We start from the raw sequence: 22,185 nt of genomic DNA, 5'->3' as shown, positions 1-22,185 counted from the left end.
TATGAACAGCTATTCATGAACTGGGATAGTGAGAAGGACTGTTCTCAAAGATTTAAAAAATAACATTGTTATATTTTATACCGTGACTAATATTTTCTATTTTTGAATGAGGAGTTGTTAACAGTTGTTAACTGTTAACAGCACAGGCATTTTTTTTAAGAAAGGATAGAATTTGGACCACAATGGGCTGACTCTAGGGGCTGGATTTTGTCTTTTTTTTTATTTGGATTTTGTCATTGGGGGCAGGTTGGGGGTGGGTCAGGTGGTCGGCGGGTCCTGCCCCCACCTCCGATGTCAGGCGGGATAATTTAGAGATTTTGCCCTAATTGGGCACTTGATTTCCAGCCTGTGGGAACCCCTGGCCCAATGAGTATTTTGGTCCTGAAACTCGCCTCTGATGACGTCATCTATGCAGCTCCATTTAAGGCCTGCAACCAGCCTTGGATCATTTTCTGCCTTAACACTTTTTTGCTGAGACTTCTGAGGGATTAGTGGTGCAAACATGGCAAGTTCAAGACCCAAGTGCGCACCCCGCTTTGATGAGGACTCCCTCCAAGCTCTGGTGGAGGGAGCAAGAGCTCATAAGGAAGTGCTGTTTCCTTCTTCTGCGAGGAAAAAAACACCCCAGCAGACCAAAGCTGTGTGGCTGCAAGTGGCACAGGAGGTGAGCGCCATCTCAATGTGCAGCAGAACCTGGCTACAGTGCAGAAAAAGGTTTCATGACCTTCTCCGCACAGAAAAAGTGAGTATTACATCACCATGACCCTCAATCTGCTCCCCATCGCCTCTCATCACCAGCACTCTTCATTGCCAACCTCCTCCTCCACATCCCACTTGACCCTTACATCCCTGCACCCTTAACCATTCCCTCTCTCTGTATGTTCACATTCACTTAACTATTCAACTATGCAGCCCTCGCACTCCCTGTCACTGTTATGCTATGACAACAACTTACAACACACAGGGAGGGCCCTTGGTCTTGGGACCTCACTCCATCTTTGTGTCCTTCTAAGCATCTATGCTATGGATTCTTCACACTCACTCATTCTCACTCAAACTCCACTTGTGTCCCTCATTGCAGGAAAAGAGAGCCCACAATAAGAGGGAAAGGGTGAAGACAGGAGGAGCGCCACCCTCAATAGCCCAGCTCACCAGCGCAGAGGAGGCGGCCCTCGAGATCGTGGGAGTCGAGGAGGATGCGCAAGTGGGGGATGGACAGACGGGCGCATCAGAGCAAGCTGGTAACAGAAGAGTTTTTCATCTCTCTCATTGACATTGCATGAGTGACTGATATTAAACATAGAAACATAGAAGATAGGAGCAGGAGTAGGACATTTGGCCCCTCGAGCCTGCTCCGCCATTCAATGCGATCATGGCTGATCATCCAAATTCAGTACCCTGTCCCTGCTTTCCCCCCATATCCCTTGATCCCTTTAGCCTTAAGAAATATATCCAACTCCTTCTTGAATATATTTAATGAATTGGCCTCTACTGCCTTCTGTGGTAGAGAATTCCACAGGTTCACCACTCTCTGGGTGAAAAAATTCCTCCTCATTTCTGTCCTAAATGACTTACCCCTTATCCTTAGACTGTGACCCCTGGTTCTGGACCCCCCCCCCACCCCCACCATTGGGAACAGCCTTTCTGCATCTAGTCTGTCTAGTCCTGTTAGAATTTTATAAGTTTCAATGAGATCCCCTCTCATTCTTCAAAACTCCAGCGAGTATAAGCCCAATCGACCCACTCTCTCCTCATACGTCATTCCTGCCATCCCAGGTACCAGCCTGGTGAATCTTCGCTGAACTCCCTCCATGGCAAGAACATCCTTCCTCAGATAGGGTGACCAAAACTGCACACAATACTCAAGATGTGGTCTCACCAAGGCCCTGTACAACTGCAGCAAGACATCCTTGTTCCTGTGCTCAAACCCTCTCGCTACGAAGGCCAACATACCATTTGCCTTCTTAACCGCCTGCTGCACCTGCATGCTTACCTTCAGCGACTGGTGCACAAGGACACCCAGGTCTCGTTGCACTTCCCCTTCTCCCAATTTATTGCCATTCAGATAATAATCTGCCTTCCTGTTTTTGCCACCAAAGTGGATAACCTCACATTTATCCATGTTATATTGCATCTGCCATGCTTCTGCCCAATCACCCAACCTGTCCAAATCATCCTGGAGTTTCTCGGCATCCTCCTCACAGCACACACGCCCACCCAGCTTTGTGTCATCTGCAAACTTGGAGATATTACATCTAGTTCCCTTGTCTAGATCATTAATATATATTGTGAATAGCTGGGGTCCAAGGAACGATCCCTGCGGTACCCCACTAATCACTGCCTGCCACTCGGAAAAATATTCTGATGCTCTAACAGATTGACTTATCTGCACAATTCCATGTGCATGCAACGTTTATCGCACATGTCTAACTAACTCTTTCCTTTACTCCCCCACTGGACCATCGACAGCACCCCCTCCCCACTGTCCAGGGGGAACAGCCTGAGCCATAAGACTCCTCAGAGGAAGCTGCAACCTCTGAGGGCACAGCGTCACCAGAATTAAGTGCACCCAGCACCAGCGCAGACATTCACACCTTGGTGGAACCTTCGGGACATAGAGTAATATTGTCACCTGGTGTATCACAGCTCACAAGTGAGCATCAGCAGATGGTGGAGACAGGGACAGCAGTGGAGAGTCCTCATCAGAGGGCGCAGGGCGCTCCCAACTCGGCTCAGCTGCATATCGACCCTGTGCCTCCGGGTCCATCCAGAAGGAGAGCGGTGCTGGAACTCCAGGAACAGGTGCAGGAGTCTCTGGCAGGTTTTTTCCCCAGGGTCACTGAGTATGGAGCAGATGGAGGAGTCCATCGCTAACATGAGCAGAGCCTTTGTGGCGACATTGGCGCATGAATGCATCACCACGGAAAGGAGGCAATCTCTGTGGAAAGGATGGCTACAGTAGAGGAGAGGATGGCTACGGCCAAGGAGGAGCAAAGTCGCCAGAGTGTTGAAAACATGGTCATTGTTTAGAATAGACTGACATCTCTGGAGGAGCAATGGACAGCTATTGAGCAGAGAAACCAGAGCTTCATGCAAGTCCTCTGGAGTAGGACTGCCAGTTCAGATACGAGTCCTCATGGCCCCCCTGATGTGCAGCAAGGTGCTGTCAAGCCACTTGCTAGCTCTGAAGTGGGCCTGACCCATGAGAGGGATGTTGGTGGCAGACAACAAGGAAGTAGGGGCTCCTCTCCAAGCGCTCACACTTCCATGTCACTGCAGAGCCCTCAGTCAGAGCCACACCAGAGTCCTCACCCAACTGAGATGGGCGTCTCATCCCCTGCATAGCCGCAGGAGCAGCAAACTGTTGCCGAGCCCTCACAGGCTCACAACCCCAGAGGACGCCCACCAAAGGTGTCGAGGCAGGAGCAGCATGAAAGTGAGCAAGGGGCCTCCACATCTGCTGAAGCCACAGGGGAAGCACCATGTAGGAGCACGCGTAAGAGGAAGATAAAGCACAAGTAGTCACAAGGGTAGTCACTTGGGTGTTCTGTTGTGTTTAATTGTGAAATGCCATCCATGAATTCATGTTATAAAATTACTTGATGGTAAACTGTTGAAGTTGTGGGCTGTGTCAGTTCGCAAATGGGACTTCCACATTGAGGGTTCAGGGCGACTTGGAATTGTCAGTATGGTGGTCAGAGTGATAGGAAGCCACAGTTTCTTATCCATTGTCGATGGTGTGGTAAGAAGGTGCGAGGCAAATGTGTTTGATTGGGCAGCCTAAGCAAATCTGGCCAAGATCAGTGCATCCCGGGCAACAATGTTCTCGCGTGCTGCTGCCGCTGGTTGATGCTCCTCCGCAAGCTGTTCGTTGTCGCTCTCCTCCTCCTCATCTGAGGAGGCTATGCGATGAGCCACTTGTACCTCAGGCAGCTGCAAGCCATGATGCTGTGCCATGTTGTGAAGTGCACAGCAGACCATGACAATTCTGGAGACCCTGGCTGCTGAGTACTGCACGGCTCCACCTGATCTATCAAGGCATCTGAATTGCATCTTCAGCAAGCCGATGGTTTGCTTGATAATGGATCTGGTGGAAATGTGACTGGAGTTGTAGCACTCCTCAGCTTCGTTGGATGGCCTCCTCAACGGCGTCATTCACCACATCTTCAGGGGATAGCCCTTGTCTCCAAGAAGCCATCCGCAAAGTTGGTCTGGCGCACTGAAGAGCAGAGGCACACTAGACTGCCACAGGAAATAATGCATAATTTGCAACAAACATATATTCCTCTAAGGCATAAAAACCCAAAAGGAAAAGTGATCGAACCATGACTAACAAAAGAAATTAAAGCTAGTATTAAGTCAAAGGAGGAAGCTTATAAAGTTGCCAGAAAAAGCGGTCAGCCTGAGGATTGGGATCTTTTTAGAAATCAGCAAAGGGGGACCAAGAAATTGATAAAGAAAGGGAAAATGGAATATGAGCACAAACCAGTGAAAAATATAAAAACGGATTGTAAAAGCTTCTATAGGTATGTGAAAAGGAAAAAACTGGTGAAGGTAAATGTAGGTCCTTTATAGTCAGAGATGGGAGAATTTATAATGGGGAATGAGGAAATGGCAGAGAAATTAAATAAATACTTTGTTTCTGTCTTCACGGAGGAAGACACAAAAAACCTCCCAGAAATACGAGAAAACCAAGGTTGTGACGAGAATGAGGAACTTAAAGAAATTATTAGTAAAAAAACAGTACTAGCAAAATTAATGGTACTAAAAGTCGACAAACCCCAAGGACCGGATGACCTACATCCTAGGGTTTTGGAATAGTGGACGCATTGGTTGTCATCTTCCAAAATTCTATAGATTCTGGAATGGTTCCTGCAGATTGGAGGATAGCAAGTGTAACTCCGCTATTTAAGAAAGGAGGGAGAGAGAAAACGGGAAACTACAGACCTGTTAGCCTCACATCAGTAGTTGGGAAAATGCTGGAATCTATTATAAAGGATGCAATAACTGGGCACTTAGAAACTAATAGTAAGATTGGGTAGAGTCAACATGGATTTATGAAAGGGAAATCCTGTTTGACAAACCTACTGGAGTTCTTTGAGGACGTAACTAGTGAAGTAGACAAAGGGGAACCAGTAGATGTGGGGTATCTGGATTTTCAGAAGGCCTTCGATAAGGTCCCACACAAGAGGTTGGTGAACAAAATTAGGGCACATGGAATTGGGGGTAATATACAAGCATGGGTTGAGAATTGGTTAATAGGCAGAAAACAAAGAGTAGGGATAAAGAGGTCTTTTTCAGGATGGCAGGCTGTGACTAGTAGGGTACCACAAGGATCGGTGCTTGGGCCCCAGCTATTCACAATCTATATCAATGATTTGGATGAGGGGACTAAATGTAACATTTCCAAATTTGCTGATGATACAAAGCTAGGTGTCAGTGTCAGTTGCGAAGAAGATGTGAAGAGGCTTCAAGGGGATCTTGACAGGCTCAGTGAGTGGGCGAGAACATGGCAGATGGAATATAATGTGGATAAATGTGAAGTTATCCACTTTGGTAGAAAAAACAGAAAGGCAGAGTATTTCCTAAATGGTGAAAGATTGGGGAATACAGATGCTCAAAGGGACCTGGGTGTCCTTGTACATGAGTCACTGAAAGTGAATGTACAGTTGCAGCAAGCCATTAGGAAGACAAATGGTATGCTGGCCTTCATTACAAGGGGATTTGAGTACAAGAGTAAAGAAGTCTTACTCCAATTATATAGGGCCTTGGTGAGACCACACCTGGAGTATTGTGTACAATTTTGGTCTCCTTACCTAAGGAAGGATATACTTGCCATAGAGGGAGTGCAACGAAGGTTCACGAGATTGATTCCTGGGATGGCGGGACTGTCATATGAGAAGAGATTGAGTAAACTAGGCCTGTATTCTCTTGAATTCAGAAGAATGAGAGGGGATCTCATTGAAGCATACAAAATTATTACAGGGCTTGATAGGATGGATGCTGGGAGAATGTTTCCCTTAGCTGGGGTGTCTAGAACCAGGGGCCACAGCCTCAGGATAAAGGGTAGGCCATCCAGGACTGAGATGAGAAGAAATTTCTTCACACAGAGGGTGGTGAATCTTTGGAGTTCTCTACCCCAGAGGGCTGTGGAGGCTGTCATTGGGTATATTCAAAACAGAAGTCGATAGATTTCTGACTAGTAAGGGCATCAAGGGATATGGCGATAGGGTCGGTGAATGGAGTTGAGGCAGAAGATCAGCCATGATCTCATTGAATGGCGGAGAAGGCTCGAAGGGCTGAATGGCCTACTCCTGCTCCTATTTCTTATGTCCTTATGTTCTTTGGATGAAGGAATCATGGCAACTGCCAGGGTACTTGGCGCAAACATGCAACATTTCCTTCTTGTGGTTACACACCAGCTGCACATTGAGGGAGTGGAAGCCCTTGCAGTTGACAAAAATACCTGGATTGTGATGGGGTGCCTTAAGAGCCACATGTGTGCAATCTATGATGCCCTGCACCCTTGGAAAGCCTGCCAGATTAGCAAAGCCAACCACACCCGCGGTTACACTTGCTTGATCCTTGGAGAAGTTGATGTAATTGTATGCGTTGGCAAAGAGGGCATCGGTTACCTGCGTGATGCAAGTGAATGCGGCCGCCTGGGAGATGCCACTGATGTCTGCTGCTGATCCCTGGAATGAGCCCGAAGCAAAAAAGTTGAGTGCACACAAAATCCAGGAAAATACAGCCTACATTTTAAAACCCCTGAAATGGCCACATTTTTAAGAGCACAAGATGGAGTCGGCAGATCACATGACTCATTTCAGAAGGACATACCACTGCAACACCTTAAAGAAACCTGAGTCACCACCGATTGGAAAATTCCAGACTGACTGCAATTGATATGGTAATAAAGGTAGCAGCAGTAACGAAGTCAAAAACAAAGGACTTGCACTTGAAAAGGTCATGTTAATCGCCAGATAAACGAAAACCCATCACTGAAATCACAGAGCACAGACAAGACCCATTATCTGCATCAAACTCAGCGGGACACGGGACATAACCCATCAGTTTGGTTTCAGCCACGATTAAAGTCGTTAAACTAAAGTACCAGCTTTTGTCAAAGTAGCCGGCCCAAAACTTTGACAAAAGAAAACCCCTGATTTGGCGCCAAAGATAAGGGCAAGGAAACGGTATAACTGTTGGGGGAAAATCGACGGGCAGTAGGTACGATCGGAGGCAGAGAACAACGAGAGGTTAAGGTTAAGTTGAACGGTTCGAGTGGAGAGGTCCGATTAGGAGGTTCGATTACGGTTCGAGGAGCACGGAGGTTCTACAAGTTCGAGCAGGAGAGCAGGTTCAGGAGCCCGTCCCAGAAGGAAGATCAATCGGGAATCCCGGAAGCTACAGGAGCACCAAGGTCGAGGACAGTTTTAAAACCCTGGTGAGCATAGAGGCTCAACTCCACCTAGCTGACCTAGTAGAGGGATACTTTAGAGACGGGAGGGTTTTAATATTAAGGGCTTTGTAATCGGGAGTGTTATTTATCCTTCGTTGTACCGCGCGCTTTCCCCACCCCCGTTTTATTATACCGCAGCTAATGAATTGATGTATTTTAAGATAGTCAAAGTAATTCTTGTGTGTTAAGTTTTAGTTCCCATTGGGAGGCGTGTTAATGATTTTGTCTGTGTTGTTTCTTTGTTCCCTGTGTTTTTATTCTCCTTATAAATAAAGAAACCATTAATTTTAAAACTTACCTTGTCTCACCTGATCCATTTGTCTTCCGAGTCACAAGTTGGGCCAACACATCAAGGTAGTCTGGCAATAAGTCCAGTGTCTAGAATCAGTGAGGGGGGAGCGCTTCGAAACCGCTCACGAGCAGTGTGAAATCAAGAATCGATCTCGAACACCATAAGCTCGTTAAAAAGACCCCTTACACATGGCAGATGGAATATAATGTGGATAAATGTGAAGTTATCCACTTTGGTAGAAAAAACAGAAAGGCAGAGTATTTCCTAAATGGTGAAAGATTGGGGAATACAGATGCTCAAAGGGACCTGGGTGTCCTTGTACATGAGTCACTGAAAGTGAATGTGCAGTTGCAGCAAGCCATTAGGAAGGCAAATGGTATGCTGGCCTTCATTACAAGGGGATTTGAGTACAAGAGTAAAGAAGTCTTACTCCAATTATATAGGGCCTTGGTGAGACCACACCTGGAGTACGGTGTACAATTTTGGTCTCCTTACCTAAGGAAGGATATACTTGCCATAGAGGGAGTGCAACGAAGGTTCACGAGATTGATTCCTGGGATGGCGGGACTGTCTGTGGTAAACCACTGTTATTGTTTTCATTGTTGTTCACTACTGTTATCGTTATTGCACATTGTTACCTCTTGCTACTCACTGTGTACCAATGCATGCCTCAGCTGGCTCCGCCTACATGACCTGATATAAAGGTGGCTGCCCGGCAACCCACTTCCTTCTTGGAACCAGTCGTCCACGAGAGGCATGCTCTGTTCTTTAGTTAATAAAAACCTTTTCATTACTTTCCTAATTCCCCGCCTTTTATGGAGTAATTGATAAGCGTATCAATTTTATTAACTAAAAGTAAAATGTCCGGAACTGAACAGCAACAACAGCAGGCGTTGCTGCGAGCCCTCAGACCAGCATGCCTGGACCTCGACCCCCAAGCTGCGGGTTCATCTACCAATTTCGAACACTGGCTGAGCTGCTTTGAATCCTTCCTAGAAGCCTCCACCGTGACATCGGAGGAGAACAAATTAAAAGTCCTGACCGCCCAGGTGAGCCCTCAAGTATATACACTCATCCGGGATGCTACTACGTACACGACGGCTCTCGACCTGCTAAAAGGGCAATACACGCGCCCAGTGAATACGATTTACGCCAGACACCTCCTGGGATCCCGCAGGCAGCAACCGGGGGAATCGGTAGAGGCATTTTTATGGGCGTTACAGATGCTCTGCAGGGACTGCGACTGTAAGGCGGTAACGGCTGCGGCGCACGCGGAGGGACTTACCTGTGATGCCTTCGTTAAGGGCCTCCAGTCCGACTACTCCCGGCAGAGACTGCTCGAAAGCAAGGAGCACAACCTGAAGACAGCCGTAGCCCTCGCGCTCTCACTAGATGCGGCCCACCGAAACCTCGAAGCATACGCATGTAACGGGGCCGCGCCATGGTCATCGCGACCTTGGGACATGGGACCGCCGCCCCCGGTACCAACTACTGCAGCGATGTCCCGAAAGCAACCGGGACCGCCGCCCCCGGTACCAACGATGTCCCGTAACCAGGCCCAAAAATGCTATTTCTGTGGCCAGTTAAAACACCCCAGAGCGCGCTGCCCGGCAAAGACCGCTACCTGCTCTGGCTGCGGGAAGAAAGGCCATTGCGCCAACGCCTGCAGAGGGAAACCCGCGAACGCCAGCAGCGCCGCGTGTGAACCGTGGGGGCAGCCATCTTCTCTGCCATTTTCTGCACCTCCGGCCACGTGGGGATCGGAATCATGGCCGCCGCCATTTTGCCCGCCGCACTCAACCGCCAATTTGTCTCCGGACTCGACCACCGTCTCATCGGACGACCATATCAGCTCACTCAGCCATACACTGGCCTCCGTTACGCTGGATCAAGCCCTCCCTCATCATCTGTCCAGGTCCATTATGGACATTACGGTAAACGGCCGCGCCACTACTTGCCTGTTTGACAGCGGGAGCACGGAGAGTTTTATTCACCCCGACATGGTGCGTAGCCACTCCCTCATGGTCCTGCCAACGCGCCATCGGATTTCTATGGCGTCCAAGTCCCATTCAACGGACGTCGGCGGCTACTGTGTGGTGACCCTTTCGGTTAGGGGCACTGAATATAAAAATTTTAAACTTCTTGTCCTGCCCCGTCTTTGCGCTGCCGTTCTGCTAGGGTTGGATTTTCAGTGCCACCTCAAAAGTGTCACATTGGCATACGGTGGACCCCTTCCCCCACTCACAGTCTGCAACCAACAGCTTTTAAATCGCCCGCCGCGCACCACTTGCAGCCTTACCACACTCAAAGTCCCCCCCCCTCCCTTGTTCGCTAACCTCACCTGCGACTGTAAACCCATCGCTACCAAGAGCAAGCGGTACAGCGCCGGGGACAGAGCTTTTATTAGCGCTGAGGTGGAGCGACTCCTGAAGGAGGGCATTATCGAAGGGAGCACCAGCCCATGGCCAGCCCAGGTTGTAGTCGTTAAGACCGCCGATAAACGCCGCCTGGTCATCGACTACAGCCAAACCATAAACCGGTACACCCAGCTGGACGCATACCCCCTTCCCCGCATATCTGATATGGTCAATCAGATTGCGCAATACAGGGTATTCTCCACCATTGACCTTAAGTCAGCATACCACCAACTCCCTATCCGCCATGAGGACCGCCAGTATACTGCCTTCGAGGCAAACGGCCGCCTCTACCACTTCCTTAGGGTCCCCTTTGGCGTCACCAACGGGGTTTCGGTCTTCCAAAGGGAGATGGACCGGATGGTTGACCAGAACACGCTGCAGGCCACCTTTCCCTATCTGGATAACGTCACCATCTGCGGCCACGACCAGCAGGACCATGACGGTAATCTAGCGAAATTCCTCCGTACGGCCCAGCGGCTGAATTTAACATACAATAAAGAGAAATGTATGTTTCACACCATGCGCCTTGCCATCCTCGGCTGCGTAGTGGAGAACGGAGTCATCGGGCCCGACCCCGACAGAATGCGCCCCCTTATGGAGCTCCCCCTCCCCCACTGCCTAAAAGCACTGAAGAGATGCCTGGGGTTTTTCTCTTACTATGCTCAGTGGGTGCCCAACTATGCGGACAAAGCCAGACCCCTCATCAAGTCCACCTCCTTCCCCCTGACATCAGAGGCGGGTGCTGCCTTCACTCTTATCAAGAGTGATATTGCGAAGGCCACAATGCACGCAGTGGATGAGTCCATCCCTTTCCAAGTGGAGAGCGATGCATCCGACTTCGCCCTAGCTGCAACCCTTAACCAGGCGGGGAGACCCATGGCCTTTTTCTCAAGGACCCTCCAGGGCCCTGAGATTCGACACTCCTCTGTCGAAAAGGAGGCCCAGGCTATTGTGGAAGCGGTGTGACACTGGAGGCATTACCTGGCCGGAAAACGATTTACCCTTCTCACTGACCAGCGTTCAGTTGCTTTTATGTTCAATAATAAGCAGAGGGGCAAAATCAAGAACGACAAGATCTTGAGGTGGAGAATTGAACTTTCCACCTACAATTACGATATCTTGTACCGGCCCGGGAAACTCAATGAGCCCCCAGATGCTCTATCACGAGGTACATGCGCCAACGCGCAAGTTGATAGACTGCGGACCCTCCACAATGACCTCTGCCACCCCGGGGTCACCAGATTCTGCCACTTCATTAAGTCCCGCAACCTGCCCTACTCCATCGAGGAGGTCAGAACTATGACCAGGAACTGCCAAATCTGTGCCGAATGCAAACCGCATTTTTATAGGCCAGACAGAGCAAGCCTGATCAAGGCCACTCGCCCCTTCGAGCGCTTGAGCATCGACTTTAAGGGGCCCCTCCCTTCCTCTGACCGCAACGTGTACTTCCTCAACATTGTTGATGAGTACTCCCGTTTCCCGTTTGCCATCCCTTGCCCAGACATGACCAGTACCACGGTCATCAAATGTCTGAATGACCTCTTCGCCTTGTTCGGGTTCCCCAGCTATATACATAGCGACCGAGGCTCATCTTTCATGAGCGATGAACTTCGTCAGTACCTGCTCACGAGAGGTATTGCTACGAGCAGGACCACCAGCTACAACCCCCGGGGGAACGGCCAGGTGGAAAGAGAGAACGCGACGGTTTGGAAGGCCGTCCTCTTAGCCTTAAAATCTAAGGGCCTTCCGACCTCTCGCTGGCAGGAGGCCCTCCCTGTGGCGCTCCACTCCATCCGGTCACTGCTTTGTACTGCCACTAATGCCACCCCTCATGAGCAAATGTTCGTTTTCCCCAGGAAGTCCACATCGGGAACCTCGCTACTGACATGGCTGACTTCTCCTGGGCCCGTCCTACTGCGGAGGCACGTGAGGACCCATAAAATGGACCCCCTGGTCGAGAGGGTGAACCTCCTACACGCCAACCCCCAGTATGCTTACGTGGCATACCCAGACGGGCGGGAGGACACGGTCTCCATACGAGACCTCGCACCCTCGGGTGCCCCTGAATCACCACCGTTATTATCCACCACTTCTCCCAACCCAACCCCTGTAGACGGCATGCCGGAGCCCCAGGACCCTTCGTCGACCACTCAGACACCAGACTCGACGTTGGATACTGCAGCACCGCCGCCGCTGCTACGACGATCAGGACGGCATACAAGGCCTCCTGATAGACTTACCTACACGAACTTTTAGTACACTTCACCCCGCCGGACTCAATTTTAAACAAGGGGTGAATGTGGTAAACCACTGTTATTGTTTTCATTGTTGTTCACTACTGTTATCGTTATTGCACATTGTTACCTCTTGCTACTCACTGTGTACCAATGCATGCCTCAGCTGGCTCCGCCTACATGACCTGGTATAAAGGTGGCTGCCCGGCAACCCACTTCCTTCTTGGAACCAGTTGTCCACGAGAGGCATGCTCTGTTCTTTAGTTAATAAAAACCTTTTCATTACTTTCCTAATTCACCGCCTTTTATGGAGTAATTGATAAGCGTATCACTGTCATATGAGAAGAGATTGAGTAAACTAGGCCTGTATTCTCTTGAATTCAGAAGAATGAGAGGGGATCTCATTGAAGCATACAAAATTATTACAGGGCTTGATAGGATGGATGCTGGGAGAATGTTTCCCTTAGCTGGGGTGTCTAGAACCAGGGGCCACAGCCTCAAGATAAAGGGTAGGCCATTCAGGACTGAGATGAGAAGAAATTTCTTTACACAGAGGGTGGTGAATCTTTGGAGTTCTCTACCCCAGAGGGCTGTGGAGGCTGTCATTGGGTATATTCAAAACAGAAGTCGATAGATTTCTGACCAGTAAGGGCATCAAGGGATATGGTGATAGGGCCGGTGAATGGAGTTGAGGCAGAAGATCAGCCATGATCTCATTGAATGGCGGAGAAGGCTCGAAGGGCTGAATGGCCTACTCCTGCTCCTATTTCTTATGTCCTTATGTTCTTAGGATGAAGGAATCATGGCAACTGCCAGGGTACTTGGCGCAAACATGCAACATTTCCTTCTTGTGGTTACACACCAGCTGCACATTGAGGGAGTGGAAGCCCTTGCAGTTGACAAAAATACCTGGATTGTGATGGGGTGCCTTAAGAGCCACATGTGTGCAATCTATGATGCCCTGCACCCTTGGAAAGCCTGCCAGATTAGCAAAGCCAACCACACGCGCGGTTACACTTGCTTGATCCTTGGAGAAGTTGATGTAATTGTATGCGTTGGCAAAGAGGGCATCGGTTACCTGCGTGATGCAAGTGAATGCGGCCGCCTGGGAGATGCCACTGATGTCTGCTGCTGATCCCTGGAATGAGCCCGAAGCAAAAAAGTTGAGTGCAGTGGTGACTTTGACGGCCACTGGTAAGGGGTGTCCACCCGCTCCTCTGGGCTCCATGTCTTGCTGCAGCATTGCGCAGATGTCACCCACTACCTCTCGCGAAAGTCTGCGCCTCCTTTGGCACTGCTGCTCAGTCATGTTGAGGTAGCTCATCCTCTGTCTGTAAACCCTGTTTTGGGGGTATTTCCTGTGATGGCATCCTTCCCTGCGCTGGTGCCTTCTGCCCTGTGCATCATCAGGTGGGTGAGCAGCAGGTTGGCCTTCCTGTTGTTGCTCCCGCTGTTGGTGCTGCTGTTGTTCCGGGTTCTGCTGTTGCCACGGCTGGTCTTTGTCCGAATCTGAGGCCCAGGAGGAAAGGAAATACAGGAAACTCTTTGGTATCCGGCACCGACAGGACCGGGATGGTGCCGGTTGATTAAAAATTCCGGATGACGGAGAGGGTTGTCTACCGAGGCTATTTTTAACAAACAAAGAGTCAGACTCCTGTTATTGAGGTGTTCGGACTTCTGACAGTGCCAAGAAGCTGAGTAGTATCAGTTTGGAGAACTACCCCCACTGACTAACTCAGCCACCGCGGGAGACTTGGACTCGGACTCGGCAACATTGCCGGTTGTTGAGGTGTTTTCGGAGTATGAATTTTGCTGGTTAATAGAGAATTCTGGATATTTAGGTGCTGTTTAAACGAGAGTTTCCTGTAAATGGTTCCATACTGCTGGTATATACCTCAGTTGAGGAAGTGCTCAGTCAAGGTGGGGAGAGGGGTTTCCCAGGAGGTCACAGTGGAGATGGATCTCAGCTTCAAAACTTCCAAAATCAGTAGACCTGCAAAAAGTTCTCCCAGACCTGAGAAAAGAAAGTTCTGCCACCTGCAAATGATCATTGTGGAAAACGCCTTTTTTATGGTGGAGCTGCAGCTGTTAGGAAGCCATCCACTTGTGAGCCTGCCAGGATTAACTGGTGTGTTCCAGAGAGACGCGCAGCACGCGGGAAATGTCTTAAACTCAAAGGCCTCTCAAAATGGCACTATAGAGGCACTTAAGTGGTTGTTAAGTGCCTTAAGAGCTTATCCTGCCTCTTGGAGGCGGGACCGAAACGGGGTCTGAAAGCCCGCATTTGGGAAAGTTGTTCAGAGGCGGGATCGGAGCCCGACGCCATTTTTGGCAAATTTCCCACCTGACCTGCCTTCAAACCCGCCTCCTCGGGCCTGGCAAAATCCAGCCCTAGGTATTCAAACAAAAAGTTGCATTTACGTAGCACCTCTCACAAACTCAGGACGTCCCGAGGCGCTTTACTGCTAATGAAGTACTTTGGAAGTGTAGTCACTGTTGTAATGTGGGACAGAAGGAGCAGGAATCTCACCTGTCCTCAACTTCCCCCTCCCTCCTTTTCCTCAACCGCAAACACCTCCGGACCCCCATCCCCAACGCACTTGCCTGACTGCCGGGGCCCATCCCCGCAGGTCCCTGGTGGTGGACTCCTGCTGCCAGAAATTCCATTGCCGCTGGCCAGCCAGTTATTCAGGAATTAGTCAGGAGAGATGCAAGTGAAGCCAGGGTGTTAAAGTGGCCCAGGCCTCACTCCAGTGTGGCTAGATGGACTGGACACTCACACCCACACACAAAACCCATGCCCAGAGTCAAAAATCGGGGCCGTTATTCTTTCTCTTCCTCCGCTAGTGATCTCCCTGTGTTGTGCACCAATCCGCAGCCACAAGGATGGAAAGGAACCCGTACCCATTCAGGCAGAATTGCCTCTTTATACTCAAGTCTGTAATTTCACTGTAGGTAGGTGTGTCTCAGCAGCTGACTTGTGAGGAAGCATCAAGCCATTCCTTTACACCCGTCCTCCCATTGAATGTTGGAAACCATGAATTCATCACACAGAGATTCGTGTGCAGGTACAAATGCCCTGCCACTTCATAGCATGATGCCTGCAAACGCCAAGCATCAATGCCCATCTCCCCTTCTTTTTCGGACGTTGAACTCCATAAAGCAAAGTGACAGGAAGGTAAACAAGACCAGGGAGCATTTTAATCCACTGTAGCCTCTGCCTAAACTAAAAGCTATAGCCTCGCGGCACTGCTTGCGGTTCAGAAATGCGGCACTGTTCAGTTGGAATTCAGTATAGATGACATTAAAATAGATTTCAATCTTCATCCAGGGATTTTCATTTAATTTGAATTAAACAAAACTGTCCTTTGGGAAGTGAACTTCCCCTGTCCCGTTCAATACACAAAACATATTTCCTATTTTTAAGCTTGCATTTGGAAGCCTGGCATCGTATTAGCAAATAACTAAACAGTTACTTTGATGAAAAATAAACTACTGTACTCAGATGATCAGCGTTAACTGGTTCAATTGGTCCACACCCACTCTGACCAGAGAACAGTCCAGGTGACTTACTTCCAGGCATAACCCATTGCTAATGTTCACCTATATACAGCGGACCGAGTGAGTTCACTACGGCTCGCTGCCTTTTTAAAAAATATTCTCTTGGTGGTTTGTACAAGAACACAACCTGAAGCATTCACTGTGGAACTGGGTCAGCCAGGTTTGAAATTAGCTACCACAAGTGGATAATCTATTCAGCTGCTAACCCGTGCATTATGGTTCCAGGGCATACTTGACCTCTCCTGTGCATTATACAATATTGTTACAGCTGAAATATGCTGAAGAGGATCTGAGGCTGACTAATTCCTATGAATCTTCCCTGCCTCCCTGTGGGAAAACATCCTGCTCCAGGAATTTCCTCGGCGGTTCTCCAGATCGATTGTCTGAACCTCGGCAGAAGGCCCGTTTACGCATATTACCCGGGCCTTCCGCAGATCTTCAGCTGAATGTTACAGCGGCTGATCAGAACAGACCACCCAGGAACTTACTGACCTCCACTCCCTTGAGACAGCATAGCTAGAACACAGGATACATTTGAGCTTATCCAAAGCTCTGCTGCCCGTATCCTAACTCGCACCAAGTCCTGTTCACCCATCACCCAGTGCTCGCTCACTTATATTGGCTCCCAGTCTACCAACGGCTCGAATTTAAAATTAGAGTCAGAGTTATACAGCGCAGAAAGAGGCCCTTCGGCCCATCGTGTCTGCGCCGGCATTCAAGCCCTATCCTAATCGCATTTTCCAGCAATTGGTCCGTAGCCTTGTATGCTATGGCGTTTCAAGTGCTCCTTTAAATGCTTCATTAATGTTAACATAGAAACATAGAAGATAGGAGCAGGAGTAGGCCATTCGGCCCCTCGAGCCTGTTCCAACATTTAATGAGGTTATGGCTGATCATCCAAATTCAGTGCCCTGACCCTGCTTTCTCCCCATATCCCTTGATCCCTTTAGCCTTAAGAAATATATCCAACTCCTTCTTGAATATATTTAATGAATTGGCCTCAACTGCCTTCTGTGGTAGAGAATTCCACAGGTTCACCACTCTCTGGGTGAAGAAATTCCTCCTCATCTCTGTCCTAAATGGCTTACCCCTTATCCTTAGACTGTGACCCCTGGTTCTGGACTCCCCCACCATCAGGAACATCCTTCCTGTGTCTAGTCTGTCTAGTCCTGTTAGAATTTTATAAGTTTCAATGAGATCCCCTCTCATTCTTCTAAACTCCAGCGAATATAAGCCCAATCGACCCAATCTCTCCTCATACGTCATTCCTGCCATCCCAGATGACATGAATCAACTGAGCGGCCTGCGGGTGGTGCTGTCCAGGAAGAGTATAAATACTCGGGCACGGGCCCAGCTTGCGCAGGACATTCTTAACAGGAATTAGTGAAGGACACAACTAGACCTCCATGTTGTAAAACAATTGATTAAAGCTTTGTTTAACGCTTAGACCAAGTGCCTAGTAGTTTTCTTATGTCACCAGGTATCAGTCTGGTGAATCTACGCTGCACTCGCTCCATGGCAAGAACATCCTTCCTCAGATAAGGCGACCAAAACTGCACCCAATTCTCAAGGTGTGGTCTCACCAAGGCCCTGCACAACTGCAGCAAGACATCCTTGCTCCTGTACTCAAATCCTCTCGCTATGAAGGCCAACATACCATTTGCCTTCTTAACCGCCTGCTGCACCTGCATGCTTACCTTCAGCGACTGGTGCACAAGGATACCCAGGTCTCGTTGCATTTCCCCTTTTCCCAATCTATTGCCGTTCCGATAATAATCTGCCTTCCTGTTTTTGCCACCAAAGTGGATAACCTCGCAATTATCCACATTATACTGCATCTGCCATGCATCTGCCCAATCACCTAACCTGTCCAAATCATACTGGAGTTTCTCTGCATCCTCCTCACAGCACACACGCCCACCCGGTTTTGTGTCGCCTGCAAACTTGGAGATATTACATCTAGTTCCCTCGTCTCGATCATTAATATATATTGTGAATAACTGGGGTCCTAGCACCGATCCCTGCGGTACCCCACTAGTCACTGCCACTCGGAAAAAGACCTGTTTATTCCAACTCTTTGCTTCCTGTCTGCCAACCAGTTCTCTATCCAAGTCAGTACCTTTCCCCCATCCCATGTGCTTTAACTTTGCACGCTAATCTCTTATGTGGGACCTTATCGAAAGCCTTCTGAAAGTCCAAATACATCACATCTACTGGTTCTCCCTTATCTATTCTACCAGTGACATCCTCAAAAAAATCCAGTAAATTAGTCAAGCATGATTTACCTTTTGTAAATCCATGTTGACTTTGTCCGATCCTGTCACTGTTTTCCACCGTCACTGTCACTGTTGTGAGGGTTTCTGCCTCTACCACCCTTTCAGGCAGTGAGTTCCAGATTCCAACCACCCTCTGGGTGAAAAAGTTTTTCCTCAAATCCCCTCTAAACCTCCTGCCCCTTACCTTGAAATTATGCCCCCTGGTTATTGACCCCTCTACTAAGGGGAAAAGTTCCTTTCTATCTACCTTATCTATGCCCCTCATAATTTTGTACACCTCAATCAGGTCCCCCCTCAGCCTTCTCTGCTCTAAGGAAAACAACCCCAGCCTGTCCAGTCTCTCTTCATAGCTGAAGCATTCCAGCCCAGGTAACATCCTGGTGAATCTCCTCTGCACCCTCTCCAATGCAATCACATCCTTCCTATAGTGTGGCGACCAGAATTGCACACAGTATTCCAGCTGTGGCCTAGCTAGCGTCTTGTACAGCTCCATCATAAACTCCCTGCTCTTATATTCTATGCCTCGGCTAATGAAGGCAAGCATCCCATATGCCTTTTTAACCACCTGCCCTGCTGCATTCAGGGATCTATATACATGCACACCAAAGTCCCTCTGATCTTCTGTCCTTCCTAGGGTCCTACCATTCATTGCGTATTCCCTTGCCTTGTTAGTCCTCCCAAAATGCATCACCTCACACTTTTCAGGGTTAAATTCCATTTGCCACTGTTCTGCCCATCTGACCAACCCGTCTATATCGTTCTGTAGCCTGAGGCTTCCCTCCTCGCTATTTACCACTCCACCAATTTTCGTGTCATCTGCGAACTTACTGATCATACCTCCTACATTCATATCTAAATCATTAATATACACTACAAACAGCAAAAGACCCAGTACTGATCTCTGCAGTACACCACTGGGCACAGGCTTCCAGTCACAAAAACAACCTTCGACCATCACCCTCTGTCTCCTGCCACTAAGCCAATTTTGGATCCAATGTGCCAAATTTCCCTGGCTCCCATGGGCTCTTACCTTCTTGACCAGTCTCCCATGTGGGACTTTGTCAAAAGCCTTACTGAAGTCCATGTAGACTACATCAACTGCATCCTCATCCACACACCTAGTCACCCCCTCGAAAAATTCAATCAAATTGGTTAGACATGATCCCCCCCTGATTAATCCTTGCCTCTCCAAGTGGAGACTAATTCTGCCCCTCAGAATTTTTTCCAATAATTTCCCTACCACTGATGTTAGGCTCACTGGCCTGTAATTCCCTGGTTTATCCCTACTACCCTTCTTGAATAATGGTACTACATTAGCTGTCCTCCAGTCCTCTGGCACCTCCCCTGTGGCCAGAGAGGTTCTGAAAATTTGTGTCAGAGCCCCTGCAATCTCCTCCCTTGCCTCACACAGCAGCCTGGGATACATCTCATCTGGGCCTGGGGATTTATCCACTTTTAAGCCTGCCAAAACCGCTAGTGCCTCCTCCCTCTCAATACTAATTTGTTCAAGTATATCACAATCCCCCTGCCTGATTTCTATGTCTACATCATCCTTCTCCATAGTGAACGCAGATGCAAAATATTCATTAAAACCTCACCCACATCCTCCGGCTCTACACACAGATTGCCACTTTGGTCCCTAATGGGTCCTACTCTTTCCCTGGTTATCCTCTTGCCCTTAATATACTTATAAAACACCTTGGGGTTTTCCTTTATTTTGCCAACCAGTGTTTTTTCATGCCCCCTCTTCGCTCTCCTAATTTCTTTTTTAAGTACCCACCCTGCACTTTCTATACTCCTCTAGGGCTTCCACTGTTTTTAATCCTTTGTAGCTGCCAAAAGCCTCCCTTTTTTTCCTAATCCATTCTTGTATATCCCTTGACATCCAGGGTTCCCTGGGCTTGTTGGTCCCACCCTTGACCTTTACAGGAACATGTTGGCATTGCACTCTCTCTATTTCCTTTCTGAAAGACTCCCACTGCTCTGATGTGGATTTTCCTACAAGCAGCTGATCCCAGTCCACTTTGGCCAGATCCTGCCTTATCATATTAAAATTCTCATCCTTGTGTTCAAATCGCTCCATGGCCTCGCTCCTACCCCCTCCAGCCCTATAACCATGTGAGAACTCTTGATTTCCTCCAATGCTGGCCTCTTGTGCATCCCCGATTTAGCTTCACCCCACCATTGGCAGCCGTCACTTCAGCTGTTTAGGCCCTAAGCTCTGAAATTCCCTCCATAAACCTTCCCGCCTCGCCACCTCTCTCTTCTCCTTTAAGACACTCCTTAAAACCTACCTCTTTGACTAATCATTTAGTCACCTGCCCTAATGTCTCCTTATGTGGTTTGGTGTCATTGTTGTCTGAGCACACACGTGGGAAATTTTACTACGTTATGGACGCTATATAAATACAAGTTGTTGTTGACCTGAGGAGGCTAGACAATGACATAATTGGAGGATTCCTCAGTGCGGCGCCGATATAAAACCAAGCACAATGAATCTGAACATCTCTGGGATCCCTTACCAGGAGCCACAAAGTTGTATGTCATCCTATGCATAGGTACAATCCATAATGAAATTGAATCTCTGTTATCCTCTATCCAAAATAACCATCTACACCTTACAACACTGAGGTCCTGTGCCATACGTAACTACAAAAGAAACAGAAGGATGCGACTTCCATCAAATTGGCAGCCATTAATTAGCTTACTTTCACTGGAGAAACCTATTTTACAGGAAACAATGATATATTGGCAAAGAGGTTTGGGGAGGGAATTCCAGAGCTTAGGGCCTGGGTGGCTGACGGCACGGTGATCCAGATTTAAATCACTTTTCTGAAACAAGAATCAGCAAAATGGCATCGGCTCCTTTACTTTTGAAGGATGGGCTTCTATCGCCATGAGATTATGTTTGGCAACGTTTCTTCATTTATTTGAAAAGACAGAATGGAATAATGTAAACTGGGGCAAAACATATTTCATCATGACCAAATAACACTTGACCATTTAGCTCTTCCAAGAACAAATTGTCAATCAGTCTTCTGTGAGGATGGTGCCCTTTTAAATTTATTGCCAATGTTATACTGGTTGTTCAGGATAGGGGAATTCTGTAACATTCTGCAGGTACTCAAGTCCAGGCAATAATATATAAAGAAAGAATGAATCATCCCTTTTAGTAGCTCAATCGTATTAGCTGACAACATCAGTCTTCAAGCCAAAGCTGAAACGTCTGGGGCTGTCATGCATGAAGCAATCCATGCAGATCTGATCAAGCCCCATCAAAATGTATCAGTGATGGTCGCACTTTTCCAGTTTGTCAAGTGACTGATTGCCTGTTTAAGGGTAAGGTTTCTCCGAGACCGTCCTTGTGCCAGCAATGTTTTATTCATGTGAATTAGGGAGGCTGGATTGCTACAAGCCAGGGATTCAGCAGCAGGCTGCACATATCGAGAATAGCAGGTGTAACAAATGCAGCTAAACTGAATAGATCAAGCACTGTCACACTGCAGTTTTGGCAGCTAATGGATAACTGTTGCAGACAGGACTATGGCAGCATTATTCATAACAATATACCAATACGGCAAGATTAGAATTTTCCATTTGGAAATTATGGTCAATTCTTTAATGGCCACACCAAAGGGAAAAAAAAATCTAAGAACATAATTTTCTTCTTTCCCTCTTTCTTTAATCTATTGTTTCTTTTTCTCCAAGGAGGTCTCTGCATGCTACGCATTATTACCTGACAACCCATTGCTGTGTAGCACTGCTTGAAGGTGCTCAAGAATGATTTACTGCTCAATTCAGACCCGCGTGAGTCAAAACTTCCATCAGTTTAAAGTTAGCAAAACTAAAGCCATCCAGACTCAATTCCATCACTCTTCCTGGCTGCCACCTCAGGCTAAGCACAAAGCCTCAATATCCTGCTCAAGTCCAAACTCAGTTTTCC

This window comes from Somniosus microcephalus, chromosome 3, assembly GCF_052327205.1.
Source record: "Somniosus microcephalus isolate GS21.2 chromosome 3, FLI_Smic_1.0, whole genome shotgun sequence".
In the NCBI taxonomy this organism is placed as follows: Eukaryota; Metazoa; Chordata; class Chondrichthyes; order Squaliformes; family Somniosidae; genus Somniosus; species Somniosus microcephalus.
Note: the sequence above shows the minus strand (reverse complement) of the source record.